The sequence below is a fragment of the Emys orbicularis genome, chromosome 6, assembly GCF_028017835.1.
Source record: "Emys orbicularis isolate rEmyOrb1 chromosome 6, rEmyOrb1.hap1, whole genome shotgun sequence".
Classification (NCBI taxonomy): Eukaryota; Metazoa; Chordata; order Testudines; family Emydidae; genus Emys; species Emys orbicularis.
Window position 1 is genome coordinate 3,345,163 of NC_088688.1, and position 6,000 is coordinate 3,351,162.

The window sequence follows — 6,000 nt, forward strand, 5'->3', positions numbered from 1 at the left end:
CGTATCACTGCTCCGGGGCCGGCCGTAACGCTCAGCGGCTGCCTGGCGGGGCACCCCTGGGGTCACCTGGCCCCCTTTAGATCTGACCCGTGGCCAGAATTCCCTCTGCTCCGGGGCCGGGATGGAGCCTGCACTTAGGAGCGCTCCAGCCCCCTGGCACAGAGCGGCCCAGCCCAGGGCCCAGCCGATCAGCCAGAGGCAGGGGCAGGTCGTCCCCACGCCCTTTTCCCAGGCCACGCTCCCCGCCCCAGCCTGGCAGTCCTCAGGGCTGTGGAATCTCTCCTCCCCAGCACCTGGCCCCCCTGCCCTGTGTGCTGACGGGAGTGAAGCAGGAAAAGCCACACCTGGGAGTTCCTGGGTGTGCAGCCTCCACCTCTCCTCTATCCTCCCCCGGCCCCGGCTCCGGCTCCCTTCCGCCCGCTCGCCCAGCCCATCCGCGTGTGGCCGGGTGCTGCTTCCATCGCACTGGTGTCCCAAGCCCTGGTACCACCCAGCTATCGGGGTGCTACCGCGGGCCTGAGCGAGGGCTGTAAATATCATTTAAAAGTATTGTATCATTTAACCGGATAACCGATTAAAGGGAGAGGGGCTGGGGCTGCCCCGACCAGCAGGTGCAGGGCTGCGGCTGAGGTCGGCTGGCGCAGCCCGCGGGGCTGGGGTCGGCTGGCTGGCGGGGCTGGGGCTGGGGGTTAACGGTTAAGCTGGGTTAATGGTAAGACTAACGCTTACCGGCGAACCGGTTACTGTTTTACGTCCCTACCCTCTGCACCGTGGTATCTGAGCGCCAGGGCCTGGGATCCCGTCTGTAAGCCTGACGGAGCCCTGGTTCACCAGCCACCTCCTGATTCACCGGCCTCGCTCGCCACAGCACCTCAGTGCCCCTGCCAGATCTTCCCCCCGAGCCTGGATGAGGCAGGGCAGCGGGTCGCGCTCCAGGCCCTGGGGCCAGGCATTCCCCTCAGGAATGGGGTAAACGACCCACTAGCAACAGAGGGTCCTGTGGCACCTTTAAGACTAACAGAAGTATTGGGAGCATAAGCTTGCGTGGGTAAGAACCTCACTTCTTCAGATGCAAGAACCTCACTTCTTCAGATGTTTATGCTCCCAATACTTCTGTTAGTCTTAAAGGTGCCACAGGACCCTCTGTTGCTTTTTACAGATTCAGACTAACACGGCTACCCCTCTGATACTTGACCCACTAGCAGGCTCCCCAAAGGAGCCCCCAGCTGCTAATTCACCATCAATAGCTGGGGAGCTGGACAGTGGCCCCTGGCTGGGATGCTGGTGTTTCTCGTGCAGAGATGAGGAAGGGGCGACATCTTAACGTGGCGGCGCTGGGCTGCATGTCTGAGGGGAACATCAGCTGCTGATGTGAGCCACGGGGCTTCGGCGCTGGCTTCGCTGATAACCGGGAAGAGCCAGCTGTTTTGGCAGCTCAGCATTGCTCTCGGCCTGAATGAATCCCAGGCCCCAGGGTCCCCTCTGTGACCAGCGCCTGCTTTTTGTTGCAAGAGGGTGTTGGCATTTGGCATGTTCAGGGGGCTTTGCGCATCTCAGAGATCAGGACGGCTCAGCTGATGGCCCCTGTCATTACAGCCACAGCAGCAGAGCCTGCTAGAGTTAAGGTTCTGTAATGTTTTCCATTCTCAGCCCCTTTCCAGTCACGCTTCCAGTCATGCATAGCTAGAGCCGGTCGGCATTTATCGAAGGGGAAGTTTGTTACTAGAAAAATGGGCTTTTTTTTTTAAACCAAATTTTTCACAAAAATATATCAACAAATATCAAAAATGTTTTTTTTTTCATTAAAAACCTAGTGCTTTTTAAAACGTTTTAAAAATAAATAGTTATCGAAATGTTTCATTTTTTGGAAATCAGATTTTTGGTAAAAGACAAATGCCCATAATCCTTTCCAGAATGCTTCTAATTTAATAAAAATATTTTAAAAAATAAAATGGTGATAAAATGAAAAACAGCTTATTTGGACACTTGAAGACAAACAAACCAAATCCAAACCAGAACAACAACAAAAAACATTTCAAAACTTTGAATTTCATTTTAAAATGAAAATAATTTGATTTTTTGTTTTTTGACAGGTTCTGTTTCGAGATCTGCTGAAACCTTCCTCTTTTGGGCTGAAAATTTCCAGTCTCAGTCTCTTTCTCAAGGTTACTTACAAAATGCGATGGGTTTATCTATAGGTGTTTGAAAAAATCTGTGTATGGTATTTGAGTAACAGCATGTAATGGAAGATCAAGGGTTAAAAAAACAAAACACCTAGGTAAGTTCCTGGAGTTTAGGTCCATCAATAGCTATTCACCAAGACAGTCAGAGATACAACCCCACGCTCTGAGTGTCCCTAGCCTCTGACTGCCAGAGGCTGGGAATGGGCGACAGGGGATGGATCACTTGATGATTTCCTGTTCTGTTCATTCCCTCTGGGGCACCTGGCATTGGCCACTGTTGGAAGACAGGACACTGGGCTAGATGGACCATCGGTCTGACCCTATATGGCGTTCTTATGTTCTTATCATTTTGTGATGCAAGTGCCCAGTGGGGCAGAGTTAAGGTTGCAGGGGCACACCCCTGTCATGGCATTTCCTAATGTTTTCACGCTGAGCTGTGCATAGATTCTAAAGCCAGAAGGGGCCATGGTGATCATCTAGCCTGGCCTCCTGCATAGTCCAGGCCACAGAGCTTCCCCACAACGATTCCTGTTTGAACTCGAGCAGATCTTCTAGAAAAACATCCAATCTTGATTTCTAAGTAGCTACTGATGGTGAATCCAGCACAGCCCTTGGAAAACCTCCCCCTAGCTTGAAGTCCTAACCCATTTTTGCATGTGTTGCCTTCAGGGTTTAGATTATTCACTGTAAAACAATTATTCGCTGTCAGCGTGTACACTATTGCATGATAATGAGTGTGCTCTTTTTACAGCAGGCATCACCAGGTGGCACCGTTACAGAGTCTTATTACAAGCTCCTTTCCCTAGCAGGAGGAAATGCTGCATTGTTGAGTTGGGATGTAGTCTCTTACATGGGGGAGCTGTTGCAAACAGCAAGGGAGTTTGCTCTGCTTTCGTCTCTCAGACGATTGTCACGTCTTAGGGCAGAGTTCTGTGGGAACTGGGGACGAGTGTTTGGGTTGAGAATGCTGGATGAGGGGGTTGTCTGTGTGCTGTTGGTGCCCACCTCTGTTCCAGGACTGGGGGATGCAGTGCACATAAAGCAGTTAGACCCACATTCCTGTGGGGAACTGACCGGCTAGGCCCTGACATGGGCTATGGCTCGAGGGATGACAGCATTGACTATTGTTTGTAGAACACAAAGCCTTGATGCCCCCGGCAGGATCAGGGCCCCGTTCTGTTGGGTGCTGCAGACCCAGAAGCAGAGGTGGTCCCTGCCCTGAAGCGCTCCCAACTGAAGGGCCCAATCCTGCACTGCACCTTGTGTTGCTGGACCCTTATGGACTCCAGGGGGGGCTGTGTCTGCCAGGAGCTCGGTGCGCAAACGAGGCCTGTGACGATGAGCCAGCTGTAGAGGGATGAATCAGTTCTGTACATACATGCACCACTCCTGCCTGCCCCGGGGCTCTGCCGCTTGGCCCTTACACGCAGGCTGCTCTGGGAGGCGTCTCCGCAGAGGTCGCTGCTGAGAAGGAATCGGATGGAAGACAAGGCAGTGGCTTTATGGGTTGCACCTGCAGGCCCAGAGATAGATCCATAGAAATGTAGGACTGGACAGGACTCGATAGGTCACCCAGTGTAGCCTCTTGCATTGAGGCAGGACTCAGTATTATTTAGACCAGGGTGGCCAACAAGGGGCTCCGGAGCCACATGCGGCTCTTCAGAAGTTAATATGCAGCTCCTTGTATAGGCACCGACTCCGGGGTTGGAGCTACAGGCGCCAACTTTCCAATGTGCCGGGGGGTGCTCACTGCTCAACCCCTGGCTCTGCCACAGGCCCTGCCCCCACTCCATCCCTTCCCGCCCCCTCCCCTGAGCCTGCCATGCCCTCGCTCCTCTCCTCTTCCCCTCAGAGCCTCCTGTACGCCACAAAACAGCTGATTGGGAAGCACAGGAAGGGAGCGGGAGGCGCTGATCGGTGAAGCTGCTGGTCGGTGGGAGGCGCTGGGAGCAGGGTGGGGGAACTGATGGGGGCTGCTGACGTATTACTGTGGCTCTTTGGCAATGTACATTGGTAAATTCTGGCTCCTTCTCAGGCTCAGGTTGGCCACCCCTGAACTAGACAGTCCCTGGCAGGTGTTTGTCTAACCTGCTCTTAACAATCTTCAATGTCGGAAATTCCACAGCCTCCTTGGGCAGTTTATTCCAGTGCTTAACTACCCTGACAGGAAGCTTTTCCTAATGTCCGACCTAACCCGCCCTTGCTGCAATTTAAGCCCATTGCTTCTTGTTCTGTCCTCAGTGGTTAAGGAGAACAATTTATCACCCTCCTCTTTATAACAACCTTTTATGTAATTATATTCCCATGTCCCCTCTCAGTCTTCTCTTCTCCAGACCAAACAAATCCAATTTCTTCAATCTTCCCTCATAGCTCCTGTTTTCTAGACCTTTCATCATTTTTTGTTGCTCTTCTCTGGACTTTGTCCAATTTGTCCACATCCTTCCTGAAATGTGGACCCTAGAACTGGACACAAGACTCCAGTTGTGGCCTTATCAGCACGGAGTAGAACGGAAGAATTACCCCTTGTGTCTTGCTTACAACACTCCTCCTTGCTTACAACACATCCCAGAATGATGTTTGCTTTTTTTGCAACAGCGTTACACTGTTGACTCATATTTAGCTTGTGATCCACTATGACCCCCAGATCCCTTTCCGCAGTACTCCTTCCTAGGCAGTCAGTTCCCACTTTGTACGTGTGCAACTGATTGTTCCTTCCTAAGTGGAGTACTTTGCATTTGTCCTTATTAAATTTCATCCTATTTACTTCAGACCATTTCTCCAGTTTGTCAAGATCATTTTGAATTTTAATCCTATCCTCCAAAGCACTTGCAACCCCTCCCAGCTTGGTATCATCTGCAGACTTTCTAAGTGTACTCTCTATGCTGTTATCCAAATCATTCATGAAGTTATTGAAGAGACCTGGAGCCTGCGGGACCCCACTCGGTATGCCCTCCCATCTTGACTGTGAACCATTGATAACTACTCTCTGACTACGGTTTTCCAACTAGTTGTGCCCCCTCCTTAAGGTAGGCTTGTCTAGGATGTATTGCTCTAGTTTGTTTATGAAGCTCTCCTGCCGACGTAGTGCTGTGCACACTACCACTTATGCTGGTGAAACGTATGTCGCTCGGGTGTGTTTCTTCACACCCCTGGGCGACATAAATTTTGTCAACATAAGTAGTAGTGTAGACATGGCCTTACTAAAGTGGAGATATATCACATCTATTACTTCCCCCCTATCCACAAGGCTTGTTACACTGTCAAAGAAGGATATTAGGTTGCTTTGACATGATTTTTTCTTGACAAATCCATGTTGACTGTTACTTATCACCTTATCTTCTAGGTGCTTACAAACCGATTGTGTTATTATTTGCTGCATTATCTTTCCAGTTACCGAAGTTAAGCTGACTGGTCTTTAATTCCCTGGATTATCCTTAGTCTCCTTTTTATAGATAGGTATTATATTTCCCTTTCCCAGTCCTCTGGGGTCTCACCTGTCCTCCAGGAGTTCTCAAAGATAGTCGCTAATGGCTCAGAGATCTCTTCAGCCAGTTCCTTAAGTATTCTAGGATGTATTTCATCAGGCCCTGCTGACTTGGTTTTAGCCCATGAAAGCTTATGCCCAAATAAATTTGTTAGTCTCTAAGGTGCCACAAGTACTTCTCGTTCTTTTAATTTCTCCAAGTAATTCTTAACGTGTTCTTTCCCTCTTTTAGCCACAGATTTTACCCCAAGTACACTGATGTTCACTATGTTGGTCATCTGATCATTGCTAACCTTTTTGGTGAAAACGGAAACAAAAAAGACATTTAACACT